Here is a 15909-nt window from a genome sequence, read left to right on the forward strand (position 1 = left end):
CTGGCAGTAGGGGAAACTGGGTCCTCCTGCTCCACCAGGTTGCAAAGCAGGGCCCTGTGACTAGTAGTTTGGATATGTAGCCTGTGGGGCAGATGCCACAAAGCCTACTCTATGGGTCACTTCCTATCATGGCCTCTGCCCCTCCAAAGTCACAGTGGAGTCAGCTTGTGGACTCTACAAGGGGGGCTTCTCCATGACCCTGGTCTGGAGGCTCCTCTCTGTCAGTCGTGGCCCACTGTTCCCGATCTCCATGAGGGCCTCTGGCAGCTCGGCAGCAGGGTCTGGGGTCCAGGTGGTGAGGAATTCCTCCAGTGTCTCTGAGGAGCTACAAGCCTAGGGCTGGTCCCTTGCGTGGTCTGCCCTGACTGAGCTGGGATGCTCCCTTTTGAGCTCTGCCTCAGTCGTGAGCATGCCCAGCAGGTGTGGCTTAGCAGGCCATCTGGGCCCAGAGCTGCTCATTAACCCCTTTTTTCTCTGGTATGGGGCTTATGAACCCCAACACAAGCACAAAGAGGGATACCTTGGCTGACTGTAGGAAACAGTTCCATCTCAGAAAGTTGTTGAGCAAAGTGAGGAAGTGCGTGGGGATTGTTCAAAATATATAGGCCTCTCCATGGCTCATTTTGTTCAAAGTATTTCCACTTTCCATTGTTTCTCTCTGCTGCTTGGCTCTCTCCTTCTAGTCTATGGTGCTGCTCAACTTTGGCACTCTAAATATTAATGGATGCTGGGATGGCCATAAAAGGACACAACTCTTTGAATTTCTCAGACAAAAACGAGCTGATGTCCTTTTGCAAGATATGCATTTGGACCCTGATAATCAGGGAAAGTGGTTGAAGGAACAGGAAGCTTTCTTGAGCCAATGTCACTGTTGGGGTGGCTGTTCTCTTTTCCCAGGGTGCAGTGGCACAGATCATCTCTGTGAAGGAGACTGTGCAGGATTGGCTCCTTCAGGTGAGAACACGTACTGGCACTTTTGTTTTTAATCTTTTTACTGTGCATGTCTGGACTGACATCTTTTCTCCTTTCCCATACCATACTTGACTGTGACCCTGATATTATTGTCCTGGGAGGAAATTTCAGTTGCACTGTAGATTATGTTTTAGACAGGAACCATGAGCAGAGAACTGTATTGTCTACTGCAGACCTTTGGCCTTATAGATGTTTGGAGGTTCTCTCACCCCACTCTTAGGCAGTACTCTTGGCTGAAGGCTACTCCCAGTATGGTCTCAGGGGGCTAGATGGGATCACTTTTATAACATGAAGGCCAGCATGAATATGTATGTTCAGTCTTTCATGTATCCCACTCATTTGTCTGATCATCGTTTTGTCTCTGACAGTGTGTTTCTCCTTGTTCCTGCCTGTGCTGTCCACTGGTGCTTTATTACTAAATCACTACAGGACTTGAATTTCACCCAGATGTTTGCTGTGTTTTTGGAGTGTTGGAGGTAGCACAAGGCCTTGTACGAGTCCCTGAGGCAGTGGTGGGATGTCAGAAAGGTCCAGATTCAACTGTTTTGCCAGCAGTATACCCATGCTGCCATGCGGTCTTTCATCAGGCCATCAGTGCCCTGGAATGAGACATCTTGGGCTCTCATGGCAACCTTGATGTGGGAAACCAGGTGCAGATTCACCAACGTTTAATTGAGGACAACCAGCTCCTGAGGTGCTTGTTGGAAGAGAAGGTGCAAAAGGAGCCCTAGTTCAGGCCCATTTTACTCAGCTGCATAAAATTGATGCTCCTACAATGTTCTTTTTTGGGTTGGAGAAAGAATCTATGGGCTGTCAGCAGATTTTTGCCTACAACTGGTGGGTGGTCATCTGACGGCTGACCCTGGTGAGAGCTGGAAAGCAGCTGTTTCTTTTTACAGCACTCTGTACTCACCTGATGCCTGTGATGTACTGGCAATAGAGGAGCTGGACCAGGGGTTACCCCGTCTGACTGGTGAGGAACAGCAGTTCCTGGACACCCTTCTGTCACTGCAGGAGCTCTCTGTTGCAGTCCAGCAGCTCTCTACAGGCAAGGCCACAAATATAGATGGGCTGCAATCTGAATTTTACAAGCTGTCATAAATATAAAGGGAAGGGTAACAACCTTCCTGTATACAGTACTATAAAATCCCTCCTGGCCAGAGGCACAAAATCCTTTTACCTGTAAAGGGCTAAGAAGCTCAGGTAACCTGGCTGGCACCTGACCAAAATGACCAATAAGGGGACAAGATACTTTTAAATCTGGGGTGGGGTTGGGGGTGGGGGAGAAAGGTTTTGGTTTGTCTGTTCTGTGTGATTGCCGGACACAGATCAAGGAAGCAAGCAATCCAACTCCATTAGAATTAGTAAGTACTAGCAAGGGAATGCATTAGCTTATTTTTGTTTTGGCTTGTGATTTTCTCTGATGCTGAGAGGAAGGTGTATTCCTGGTTTTCTTTTTGTAACTTTAAAGTTTGGCCCAGAGGGAAATCCGCTGTGTTTTTGAATCTGATTGCCCTGTAAGATTACCTTCCATTCTAATTTTATAGAGGTGCTTCTTTTACCTTTTTTCTTCCTAATAAAGTTCTGTTTCTTTTAGAATCTGATTGGGGTTTTTTTTAGTGTCCTAAAAAAACCCAAGGTTGGTCTGTGCTCATCTTGTTTATTCTCAAGCCTCCCCAGGAAAGGGGATGTGGGGGCTTGGGGGAATATTAGAGGGGAGTAGGAACTCCATGTGGTCCTTTCCCTGAGTTTGCCTAAATCACTTGATGGTGGCAGCGTTACCTAATCCAAGGTACAAGGGAGAATTTGTGCCTTGGGGAGTTTTTAACCTAAGCTGGTAGAAATAAGCTTAGGGTGTCTCTCATGCGGGTCCCCACATCTGTACTCTACAGTTCAGAATGGGGAGGGAACCCTGACACAAGCATTTCTAGCGTCTCATCAGTCCTGACTTTTTTTCTAGTGGTGCTGGAGTGTATCCAGGAGAAAGAATTACCCCTCAGTGGCTGCAGGGCGGTGATCTCAAAAAAGGGGACCTCTGTGATTCATGGAACTGGAGACCTATTTCTCTTCTCTGATTATAAGATTTTATCCAGGGCCTTAGCTAACTGACTGAAGGACTATCTGGACTCTTTGATACATCCCTATCAAATATATTGTATTCCTAAACACTGTATTTTTGATAATTTGTTTTTAATGGGTGATGTATTACTATTACCAACCTTTGTAATCTGGATCTGGGGCTTATTTCAATGGACCAGGAGAAGGCATTTGACAGAATTAACCATAGCTTTCTTTTATAAATGATAGAAGCTTCTGGCATTGGACCAGAGTTCTCTTCATACATTTCTTTATTTGTACCATAATGTTATTTTCCCAAAAAACTAAAGGGGGTCTTAGGCTCAACTTCCCAGTTCACAGAGGCATTTGTCAGTGGTGTCCTCTGGGATGCTGTATGCTTTTAGTTTGGAGCCACTCCTGCACCTCCTCATAAACTGTTTGACTGGCCTTTCGCTGCAAGTTTTCCTCATGTCTGAGTGACGTGCAGGCACTGTGTGCTTGTTTACAAGCATAAGAACAGGCATCATCTGCCTGCATTACTGGGCTCAGAGCAATTCAGTCTTACTGGGCACTTGGCAGTGTAGTGGTCCCCCTTTGTTGCCCCAACAATTGCCATAGGGCACCTCTAGGACTAACACGTTAAGAGTCTTTTTTTGGATCTGAGCAATATATGCTAAGGAACTAGGAGGCGGCCAAGGAGAAGGTGCAAGAAATGGTGCTGGTTCCTTCCAGGGCTCTTTTTGGGGACAGGTTTTTGATTGCCAACAACACTGTGGCCTCAATATTGTGGCACCCGCTAATGTGTCTGGGACCGTCTCCCCCTCCCCCGCCAGGCTTTTGGGACAGGATTCAGAGGCATATTAACCATTTTTTAAAGAGTTCCCATTGGTTGTGTCCTGCTTTGCTGTTCCTGTCATTAGATGAAGGAGGCCAGAGGCTCACTGATTTAGTCAGCACGGTGGCAGCTTTTTGCCTCTAGTCTGTTTGCCATTTGCTGTACTCTGACTCCCTGCTGGCCTGGAAGTCCCTTGCTTTTTCTCTCCTCCATTGTGCTGGGGGGATGGACTTTGACTCTCACCTATTTTTACTGGCACCTGGTCAGTTACAGAGTCTAGATTTGCTTCAATTCTATAATGGTCTCTAATGCCTGGTGACTTCTGCGAAGTGTGCAGCCTGAGCAGGTGTTTTCCAGTTTATGGCTCTTGGAAGAGCTGCTGTTTTTTAACCAACGTTTTCCTGATGAAGTGCTCTCCTCCAGAAGCCAGTTGTCTGCCTTTATGTCTGCCTTGGGTTGGCCAAGCTCTCCTACCAGATTATTCCTAGTTGGTCAAGCTGGAAGTTGGCAACAACTCTTGCTGTTCAGACCAGAATCCGGTCTGTGCATTTTTTGGACAAGGTCCTCACTGAATTCCAGGGGTTGCTTCGGCAACAGACTGCTCAGTAGGTGCAGTAAGTTTTTTCAAAGATTGCAGAGAATGAATCCTGTATTCCCTCCCTAGCTGTCTCCCCTTCTGTGGATGAGATCCTTGTGCAACCAGGCAGATTGTTGGTACTGGACGGATTTGGTGAATGTTCCTTTTGCAACCATAACCAAGAAGCAACTCTGTAATATATGAGGCAAAGTGCAGTATTATGCCACCCTCTCTGATCTTCCTGATTCAGCCTGTAGGATGCCTCTATCTCTGGGTTGGATTACGTTGTACAAACCTCTTCCTAAGTGCTTCAGTGACTTGTAGCAACCAATCATACTGTGCACCATATTACCCCTGAGGTGTTTGCACAGTATCCCTTTTGCTTGATTCCAGACACCCCTGTTTGATTCCTCTTTTTAGTTTTTTTGCAGCAGTTTTCAGTGGTTTGGGATGAGTTTTCTTCAAGCCCCTGTTTGTTCTGGGAGTGAGACAGTGCTCTCATTTGGCTGGTTTCCGGGTCAGGCAAAACTAGCCCTTTTGAAATCTCACCAGAACATAGTAGCTGGGGTTATGGGGTGTGATGTGCTAGAGCTGTTCCATGTGCACCAATTGTGGCCCAGCTATGGATTGATTATACTTTGCATAAACTGACATGTAACCTGGACACTTTTCGGGTGACTTGGTATTAACAATATTTTGAGTGAACTTGGTGATGATGCTTTAGTGTTGCATGATAAATGTTCACTTAAGTAAACTGTGTTTTACTTTTTTTATGAATATCTTTTGTGCGTATATATTGTAATTTTATAACATTTTAAAATAGTTTTTAACGTGATTTTATGTGAATAAAGGTGTTTTTCATATCATCTCTCTCTCCCACTCCCTCCCCCAGTGAGCACTCACCCACTATGTGGGAGACCCAGAATCCAATCCCCCTGCTCCAATGACTGTATTTATCCACAGTGCAACAGCTTCAGCAGGAGAGACTGAGGGAGCCCCACATCAGACTATCCCAGAGCCCACTGGTTAGAGCGCTCATCTGGGAGCTGGCAGCTAAATTCCCTGTAAGCTGCGCAGCCACGCAGCAGCCTATTTAGCGCGATGCTGGCACTCAAGGAACACGCCTGGGTACCTGCCATGGCTGGGGAAGGGGCGCCCCTCCCCCAACCCCAAACTAGCCCGGCCTCCAACCTGCTGTGGCTGGGGTGCCCCTCCCCTGGCCCAACTCTGCTGCGGTGTGGCCGACACGGTCAGAGAGGCCCGGACCTAGCCACGACTGGGGCAGCCCGGCCCAGATCCAGGCAGGCTAGGGCAGCCCTCCCCCGGCCCAGACCTGCTGGGGCCTGGGGAGGGGCGCCTATCCTCCAGCCCCAGAGCTGCTGTGGCGCAGAGAAGCCCCTCTTCCCCCCAGCCCAGGTGCTGCTGTGGGGAGAGAGCCAGGGGGAGTCCTCTCTCTCCACCGTAGACCCTGAGCACCCTCCTGTACCCCAACCTGTCATCCCTGGCCCCACCCTAGAGCCCGCATGCCCAGCCGGAGCCCTCACACCCCCTGGACCCCAATCCTCTGTCCCAGCCCTGAGCCCCTCATCCCCGGCCCCACCCCAGAGCCCACACTCCCAGACAGAGCCCTCACACCCCTGCTCCCCAACCCTCTGCCCCAACCCTGAGCCCCCTCACACACTCTGAACCCCTCAGCCTCACCCCCACCACACAAATTTTGTTATGTGCACCAATATGGAGGTGATGTATCACACATCACAAAATTCATTCCGCACATGGGTGGGAAAAATTAGAGGGAACACTGGTTGGCAGATACCTGTTCAGATCCTTTCTTCCCCCTGAGGCAGAGCAGGGACTTGAACGGGTGGGGGTGTCTTCCACATCTCAGGTGATTACACTGAGCACTCGGCGAAAAGTTATGAGGGAGGTCCTCCTCTTCCCTCCCTCAGCTCTTCTGTGTAAGTTTTCCTGAGGGGTCCGATCCAGTAGGCATGCCCCAGCAAGTCCCTACCAGATCAGGTCCCGCATGGTAGTTTGGTGACCAAATGCTTGTTTCTCCTTGGTTTCTCCATGGTTCTGGGGCTTAGGCAGGAGATTCGCATCTGAATGCCTAGAGGGAGTCAGCAGTATACATGACCAGGGGCAGAAACATGGGCTTCTAGGGAAATTTTACTGAAAAAACAACAACCACATAGGCGCCAAGTGAATTTAGGCACCTACAGGATTCAGTGGGAGTTGTGTGCATCGCAGTGGAGCCTACAACAGGGAGTGAGGCGCCTAACTCCTTTTGTGCAGATAGGCCTCAGTGGCTATGCAGCCGTGTCACTGATGCAGGACTGAGTGCCCCTGTGTTCCTTGTCCTGCTCTTTGCTTTTTACCTTATTCTCTGCATTCTGCATCTGCCCTGTGAAGTTTCCAGCCTAACAGAAAAGGATGATGACATTGATGCACCAGTGGTTATATGATATAGCTTTGTCTAATAGTTCATTGCTTATGTTATTTGCAAACATGAATCTATTTACCTACTGCCTATAATGGTGTGGGGGCAGTTCAATAGTGGCTTGATCCAAAGCACACTAAAGTCAATGGAAATATTTGTATTGGTTTCAGTGGACTTTGGATCAGGTTTTATGACTGTAACTCTCCGCAATCACTGCCCACAATTACATTAGGGCAAAATGAAAATTGCAGCATTTGTGCCCAGCGCTAAAAAACATGCCAGCTATTTCAGACTAGAAGGATCTCTCTCCATATGCTCTGATGAATGCCAAATACTATGAAACAAAACATGCAGAGCTGTTAGCTCTATATTTTAGTGTTATTTTACGTTATAGCATTTTGTCAATGAATGTCAGTTAAATCAGAAGCAGAGTCTATGATATATCATAATTAAATTAAAATTACATTGCTTAATTGTAATATATTGCTTAATTATTTCAGGCCTGGCAGTTGAATATTCTGGCTTGTAATGGAAGACACAATTTCCAGTGATGACTTTCAGCTAATTAAAAATTAAGGCAAATGTTGTAATTTATTTACTTATAATTTTGGAGTCACATTTTAAAAAAAAATGTACTGGAAGAGCAAATTTGAAATGTTTCTTAAAAAAAAAAGTAAGGAAAAATAATGAAACAAGTAGATTCCTCTGATCTCTAGGAACAGTCCTCTCTAGATTCATAGTGCAGTTAGAGGTCACAATATCTAATGAGGCATGCACAAATGCTCTGGGACTTGCCATAAAGCCTTCCACCTTTACACACCAAAGACAGTCGTATTTCTAAAACACGTGTACGGGCCTAAAAGGAAAAAAAATCGTGATCCAGAAAAGTTCCCTGCAATACATTTCAAGCTTCTGAACAGCACATATGTGCACAGAGATGGCACCCAATGGCTGCCATTATCATATTACTATTCTATTCCACGGTGATGGTATAAACACTGTGGTGGCATTCTTATAGAGCATAGAGTCTGAATGATTAGTGTACTGTTCTTTTGTAAAATAAAAGTTACTTTAATACTACAGTGTGTTTGTGAAGGTAAATCTTTATACAATAGTAGCATATTTGCCATTTATGAAGTGACAGCCATAGACACAAGCACAAAAAATAATCAAAACTAAATTTAGGTTAAGAAATAAGTAGCCATGGAATGCGGTTATGATTCCCATTGCAGCATTATTACAGTTTTATTCTATGATTATACTGACCTATATACTACATATGGATTTACAGTTATCAGAAAAAGTGCAGTCTCCTTGTGTTATATTCTAATGCATTTGCCAAACAGTGTAATACTGTCAACATTGCGTGTTTTGAAATACCCAACAGACAATTGTTATCCTTATGTATCCGGATCCCTTTGTGTATCACTATTGCTATCCACACATGTTAGTGCTGAGTTTATTAGAAGTCATATTTAAAGCCTAGATATAAAACAAAGAACCAAACAAGCCGACAGAGAATGTAAAAGTGATATTGGGAGCTCTTATTAAGGAAAATTGTTCTCTTCTATATAGAAATTTGCAGGAATTGGAAACTAATTCTGGGGAGATGATTATCTGAACCACGGAGAATGCTGGAATTTACGGCCCCAATCTCCACTATGCATGAATAATCACTAGAGAATGGACATTCCATTAGTGTCAACTCGGTTTCTTCCTAACTCTTCCTCTGAAGAAGGTACATACCTTTTTAGGGCAGGTATGACACTGTTAATTCTTTAGTATCTGAACAGTCTACAACCAAGCAAATCTGAAAATCTTGGGGATTCATCAGAGGAAAGGGGTTTTTTTAATGGAGGCATCTGCCTCTGCCCAGCTGTCCCTGTGCAGGATTCCTTCAGAAGTCCAGCTGCAAGGAGATCCCTTGGAACCCATCTCAAAGGGTCATAATGAGAAGCGGGAGGCAGTGGAAATTTTTATAGACAGAGTTGATGTAACCTATGGGAGGAGAGGGGGTTTAAACCCATGACTTAACTTTGCGTCCTCCCCATCCATAGGACTGGAGAGTTGGAGAAGAGGGAATATGCTGCAGAGGCAGCACTGCCCCCTTTCAAACACATGCACACTGAAGCTGAAATCGGGACATCACACAGGGAAATGGAAGGAGCATGGGGCCATTTGGAAAGAGGCTGACCTCATTAGAATTCTGCTTGACCAGCTCTAAAGTGTTCTTGAAAAGAAACCTGAACTACTTCTAATAGTTAGGTGAAATCTTTGTTATCCTTTCAAGACATGCCAATTAGAGATGTGTGAAATGCTCACAGTGAAACCCCCCCCAAGCAGGTGAAACTTGTCAGTTTCAGGTTTCATTGAGAGTGAAACTCACCAAAGTACATTACCTTTTGGCATTCCTTCAGGATGTGCAGGCTAGAGTCTAAATCAGTCAAGTTTCTATGGTTTTCTGCTCTATACATTATGGGCATATCAGGTTCCAGAATGGCGTACAGTATGGGTCCAGCACAGCAGCAGCAAAAGGATCTGGTGGAGCACCTCTAGCCCTGTTGACAAAGAATTGGCGCCATCCCTTCAAGGCAGAGGATCTATTCAGCACCCCAAACATGTTCACCACAATAATTACATTCAGCTATGAACACAATTACAAAACACATTCTAGGAAAAAAACCCACTAAGATAAAACTAAATACTTGGCAAGTAAAAATTACTTTAGTTGCTCTATCATTTTCTGTTTACAGCTATATCCTATAGCACAATGAAGGTGAGAGACAACATTATTAACCTTCAGTGACAGTAGGGCCAGGATAAGTATGTACTGGGAATGGAGAAAGGTTTCACATTATACTGAAAATGTACCAAATTCCATTAGTTTTTTCTTTAAATGAAGTGAATTCATCATGAACAAAATGGAAGCATTAGCAGTGTGTCTAAAGATATCTGAAATAAATGATCTCTTCCCAGGTTTAAATATTCTGGTGTTAATAATACATTTCTTCCTCATTCATCTCCCCATTAATGAAATAGCCTCTTTTTCTAGCTTCAGTAACTCACATTTATTTTAAAAAGACAAGCTCCAAAAAGAGCTTTTCTAAGCATTTTGTAAAGATAGGCTTGTAACTATGTTTTCAGAAGAATGGACAGGTCATGATAAAGATGTTATATCAAAACAGCCATTTCAACACCACCACAGAGCCTTCAAATACAAACTGTATTTACTACGGTTTTAAAGAGTGTACAGGAAATGGCCAGTGTTTCTTGTGAAAAAGGCAACATGATGGAGGTGGAATTTAAATCTCCCTGGGACCTATGCTGCCCTTTATGTGGAAGGAATGTGTATGCGAACAATTATGGGCATTATCTGCCTATATAATAGATCCTGTCAAATTAACTTTTTTAACATCTTTTTTGATGAGAATACAAGTTTGGTTGACAAAGGTAATAGTGCAGATGTAACAGAGAGACTTCTGTAGGGTGTTTGACTTGGTACCACATGACATTTTGAGTAAAAAACTAGGATATAAAATTAACATGGCATACATTAAAAGGATAAAAAATTGGCTAACAGCTAGATCTCAAAATGTAACTGTAAACAGGGAATTATTATCGAATGGGTCTGTTTCCACTGGGGTCTGCAGGAATCAGTTCTTGGTCCTGCGCCATTTAACATCTTTATTAATGAGGTGGAAGAAAACATAAAATCATCACTGATAAAGTTTGAAGATAACACAAAAATTGAGGGAGTGGTAAATAATGAAGAGGACAGGTCACTGATTCCGAGCGATGTAGATCACTTGGTAAACTGGGCATAAACAAACAATATATGTTTTAATATGGCTAAATGGATACATCTGTCAACAAAGAACATAGGCCATACTTATAAAGGATGGAGAATTCTATCCTGGGAAGCAGCGACTCTGAAAAGGACTTGGGGGCGGTAACATTCCAGGGTGAAATCCAGACCAGTGAGGTGCTAGGCAGTGTTCCCTCTAATTTTTTACATCCATGTGCGGAATGAATTTTGTTATGTGCACCAATATGGAGGTGATGTGTGACACATCACCTTCATATTGGTGCACATAACAAAATTCATGTGGTGTGGGTTTGGGTGCCGGGGGTAGGGGGGAGGGGAAGAGGGCTCTGGCTGGAGGTGCAGGCTCTAGGGTGGGACTGGGGATGAGAGGTTCGGGGTGTGGGAGGGGGCTCAGGGCTGGGGCAGAGGGTTGGGGTGCAGTGGATGCAGTGGATGCAGGCTCTGGGGTGGGGCTGGGGATGAGGGGTTTGGGGTGCAGGCTGCCTCGGGGCTGCGGTGGGGAGAGAGGACTCCCCCCAGCCCTCTCTCGCCAAGTGGCCGCAGAAACTTGCAGCTGGGAGAGAGGCGCCTTTCCTGGCCGTGGCAGCTCCGGCGGGGATGGGCTGGGCCAAGGGAGGTGTTCTTCTCCCCGGCAGCTCCAGTGGTCCTGGCGAGTGGCTCCTCTCTCCAACGACTCTGGCGGGCCTGGGCCGAAAGAGGGGCTCCTCTCCCCCGGCCGCAGCAAGTCCGGGGCAGGTCCATGCTGGGGCCATTGGGGAGGGGTGCCTCTCCCTGCCACAGCAGGTCCGTGCTGGGGGAAAGGCATCTCTCCCTGCCACAGCCCTGAGCCCCTGCCCGGGGCTTAATAGACAGCTGCATGGCTGCGCAGCTTAGAGGGAACTTAGGTGCTGAGTGACTCATGCCCTGCAACTTTGGGTACCCCACAATGTTTTGCTGTTGTAGCTTCCAACTTGGGTCGCTCACAATCAGCCTGTCAGCATGCAGGTCATGCTGAGAGTGTCTGTTTATAGCCTTAGCCCATGTCCAGCAACTGGACCACAGCAGCTTGTCAGCACACTCCAGCTATGCACTGGCTTCCAGCAGCCTTGGTTACTACTTGAAGGGTGGCTCCCAACACACTCCTGAATTTCCCCCCAAAAACATGTGTTTTTCACTGTCCAGCCTCGCCTGGACAGTTCAGATATTTTAGGTTTGTTGTCGCTGGCAGGGAACAACATACAACACTTTGCTACCCCAAATGGAGTTACTCAAACACTGGATTAATTTTGATTAAAGAATAAAACAAGTTTATTTAACTACAAAGAGAGAGATTTTAAGTGAGTACAAGACATTAAAGTTGGAAATAGTTAGAAGAGAAATAAAGATAAAATGCTTCTTAGTATGAAAACTTAGTGAATTAGACTTGGTTCAAGGTGAAATCCCTTCCCACACGTTTCCAGTAACATTGCTGACCAAATTCTGAGGCCAGGATCTGCATTCAAAGTCCAACGGATGTTTCTTTTGTCTTCTTAGATGAAAGAGAGAGAGAGATGGATAGGGAGAGATAATTTGGGGTGTTTTTGCCCCTCTTTTATAGTTCAGTCACCCTTTGGGCATGCATTTTCCTGAGGGTTACCTTTAGAGAAAGCTCATTCCTGCTAAGGATGGAGACAAGGAGTCTGGTGGTAAAAAAGGTGCCACGATGTTGTTCCATGATCTGTTTGTTCCTGCCTCCCTTCCTTGCCAAAAAAGGCCACTTATAGCTGATTGACCATCAACTTTGATGACAGTTGGCTAGAGGCGTCAGCTTGTCCTCTCTCTTTGAGAAACTGGTTTACCCAGATTTCTCTTGTAAACACATTTCAGACCTAATTTCAGCTTATGTTTATAACTTTATATATAATGTTGTTACACACATTTCATCATGATATTATTGATGAGTGAGTTATTAGTTTTCAAATGATACCTTACAAGGCATATTTTTACAGAGATTATTATAAATGTGCACGGGTGTGAATATAGAGGTGCATTCGGTCACAGGGGCCATGGTGAGTAATCACGGGGTCCCATGTGATGCTGTGGCCAAAAGAGCTAATGAGATTCTGGGATGCATAAACGGGAATCATAAGTAGAAGTAGAGAGGTTAATTTACCTCTATATTTGGCATCGGCACGAGGGCTGCAGGAATATTGCATCCGGTTCTGGTACCCACAATTCAAGAAGGATGTTGATAACTTGGAAAGGGTCAAAGAGGAGCCACAAGAATGATTAAAGGAGTAGGAAACATGCCTTATAGTGATAGACTCAAGGTACTCAATCTATTTAGCTTAACGAAGAGAAGGTTAAGGGGTGACTTACAGTCTGTAAGTACTACAAGGGGAAGAAATATTTGATAAAGGGATCTTCAATCTAGCAGAGAAAGGTATAGAATGATTCAATGGCTGGAAGCTGAAGCTAGACAAATTCAGACAGGAAATAAGGTATACATTTTTAATGGTGAACGTAAGTAACCATTGGAACAATTAAGAACATAAGAACGGCCATACTGGGTCAGACCAAAGGTCCATGTAGCCCAGTATCCTGTCTTCCGACAGTGGCCAATAACTAAGGGTCATGATGGAGTCTCCATTACTGACAAATTTTAAATCAAGATTGGCTGTTTTTATAAAATATATGCCCTAGGAATTATTTTGGGGAAGTTCTATGGCCTGTGTTATACAGGGGGTCAGAGTAGATGATCAGAATGGTCCTGTCTGGGCTTGGAATCTATGAATCTGTTTGTTAAGAATAGGCTCCTCCAGCAGCTCTAGGAACTATCAGGCCAACTGACCGCTGTACATAATCAATATTAAAACTGCTTTCTGATGCTTACCAGGTATATCATATTGAGAATCTTATTGTGTCTGTCGTGGGAATAATGTGGCTGAGAGTTGAATCCAGACCTTCAGCTTCAATTTAACATGCTGTATAGCCTCAAAGTGATCACCAGCCATAGGCACATGTCTATTAAGGCCCGGATACACAAAAGTAGTTAGGTGCTTAAATCCCTGCTTTAGGCACCTAAATCCCAGTTTTGGCATCTCTATGGTACACAAAACTCATGCTGAACCCTGTAGGCACCTAGATTTTTGCAATAAACGTTCCCAGAGGTGCCTATGTTTCCACCTTTGGGCATGCACACTGCTGCGTCTCTCTAGACGTCCAGGTCTCTATCTCCTGCCAAAGCTGCAGTGGAAGATTGACATTGGCTAACTAAGTCATGTGCTGAGCCCGATCCAGTAGGTGCCCTCTAAGCACACCTACTAGCTTGTGCCCCTCAGGCAAGTTCACACAAAACAGCTATGGGGTGAGAGGAGGACATCAATTATAACTTTTAGCCTAGGGATGAGGATACTCATCTTGGATGTGGGAGACCCCCCAGCTGAAGTCTCCTCTCTGTCTCAGGGGGAAGAAGGGATGTGAAAAGGGGTCCGACATCTGTCAGAGCTAACCACTAACCTGTGGGATATTCAGATGTGGGGTTCCTTCAGTCTATCCCGTTGAAGCTGTTGCTTAACTTCAAAAATCATCACCTCACTGCAGGCTGACTTAGGGACCTATCTCTGAGAGAGGGTCACACATCCCTCTGGTCAGCATCTCCCATTTGTTAGCTTAAGTGGCTCCTTACCTAGAATTCTGGCTTTTGTGAAGGTGCCTCTCTCCCCGCATTCATTGTATAAAGTGTCTAGGGGTCTAACTCAGGCTTTGCAAATCTCAATGATTTTCTAGGTGCCTAAAAGTTAGGTGCCGTGACGCTCAGCAACACAACACCTAATTCCTTTTGTGTATCCAGGCCAAAGTTACTACTTTGCGACTCAAAATATTTCTCCAGGGCTATAGCACTACACTAAAACTGTCATCAGTCTCTTGTCAAACAGTCATACACAAAACTGAAAAACAGCCACTCAAAAAGCATGCAGTACTACCGAGCCCTGTTACCAGTACCAACCATTTAAAAGCTCTAGGACTGCCACCTTTCATTGGTTAGGCAGATAACACAAGATCAACTCCTGGTTCAAAACAATTCTGAACTTTCTTCCAAAGAACACTGTGTTTCTGGGCCAAAAGTGGGATTTACAGTAATTGTATCGAGAAGCATAAATGGCATATAGAATTTCTATCTTAGCCTTTACATTGCACGTGCTTCCATTAATTTTCATTTTGCGACATGCTTAGATAATACATCAGCCCAATGTAATGATAGGTAATATCAGTCAACATTCAGTTTCTGGGTGGGATTTTCAAAAGTGCTCAGGACTAGTGTATCTTTGTTTCCACAGAAGTCATCAGTAAACCTCCCATTGATTTCAATGAGAGCAAAGTTAGGCCAACAAATACTTTTGAAGTGAATGATTTTGAAAATTCCAGCCTACCAACTTAATTGCAATAGCCATTCCACTATGCAAAGAGGGCACCATAATAGTCACAGAGGGTATAGCAGCTATAAGGCAGACATAACCGTCTAAAAATGTCAGTTTGGGGTTGAGTAAAGACACCATCATCCTGATACACAAATTCCCTGCAAACATTCCCAATACATACATGTGGCTGGAGTTGAACTCCAGCCAGCACCTGTTAAATGGGCTATGCACTGAAGCCAGGATTTGACCCTAAATACAGAAATTCTTAGTAATCTGTTTTTTCTTAATATTAAAGGAAACTGTGCTGGAGACAAAGTTGTATCTCTAGATGTTAACATTGTTGCTGTGTATCAAGATCGGTAAGATTATCGAGCCTGCCAAAATATCTGAATGCCTATAATTTAACCATACTATCTTCCGCTATTATCTGCAAATGCTGCAGTAAAATGACTGAGGTCCTTGCTCTTAACCATAATTATGAATAGGAATGAAGGAGAGAAAAAAGCTACAGCTATTTCCTCCCACATGATCATTCTGTCATCTTTCACACTTACATCTTGTTTCCCAAAGCTTTAATCTGCATTTGTACTCCCCTGATATTTACTTCCAACAGACTTCTTTTATACTGCAGCACAAAACAAAGAACTCACATAAAAATTAATGTTCAACTGCATTTAGGCATGAAATTTTAATATAGTCCAGAGAGAGTTCTTGCTGTTCCAAAATAATTTTAGAGTAATTCTACAAATAATGAAGCCCTTTATATCAATAAAATTCTTGTTGTGTGTATTGCATATAATCAATATCTATTCACATATTTGG

At 44.5% G+C, this 15909-nt stretch overlaps 1 protein-coding gene across 7 annotated transcripts in view; it reads right to left on the reverse strand.

Moving 5' to 3' along the window:
- SYT1 (synaptotagmin 1) overlaps positions 1 to 15909 on the reverse strand; it is a 482297-nt gene that overhangs the window by 168014 nt on the left and 298374 nt on the right. The window contains exon 4 of one of the 7 annotated variants that reach the window (XM_043547286.1): positions 1886 to 2050. The exons of the other annotated variants lie outside the window; for them this stretch is intronic. The gene's annotated coding sequence lies outside the window, so the exon portion shown is untranslated. The remainder of the gene's footprint in view (positions 1 to 1885; positions 2051 to 15909) is intronic. 7 annotated transcript variants of the gene reach the window in all.

The sequence above is a fragment of the Chelonia mydas genome, chromosome 1 (genome assembly GCF_015237465.2).
Source record: "Chelonia mydas isolate rCheMyd1 chromosome 1, rCheMyd1.pri.v2, whole genome shotgun sequence".
NCBI classification, from domain to species: Eukaryota; Metazoa; Chordata; order Testudines; family Cheloniidae; genus Chelonia; species Chelonia mydas.